Raw genomic sequence first — 332 nt, 5'->3', positions numbered from 1 at the left:
TTGATTGATATACTGACTTGTAAAACAGTTTACACACTGTTGCATTTTTGAATGAGCAATTTCACAATACATCCGTGGAATATTAGTGATTGAAGAGATATAATGCTAAATATTTAAATATTGAGCGTTAATAGGACATTTGCAAACGAATAATTCCAAATCGCCTCTCAATCTTCCAGTGTAAAGATGAACAGTGTGGTCTAACTCTCCCTTGATGAGTGTCGAAATCTGTGAAGACAGCATCGTATCCATGTCCCAAATGTTGAGCAAACCAATCTCTCACACACACCCACCCACCCACCCACCCACCCACCCACCCACCCACACACACA

Source organism: Pollachius pollachius (assembly GCF_949987615.1).
Source record: "Pollachius pollachius genome assembly, chromosome: 3".
In the NCBI taxonomy this organism is placed as follows: Eukaryota; Metazoa; Chordata; class Actinopteri; order Gadiformes; family Gadidae; genus Pollachius; species Pollachius pollachius.
The sequence above is the reverse complement of the archived record's forward strand: the minus strand, read 5'-3'. Positions refer to the sequence as shown.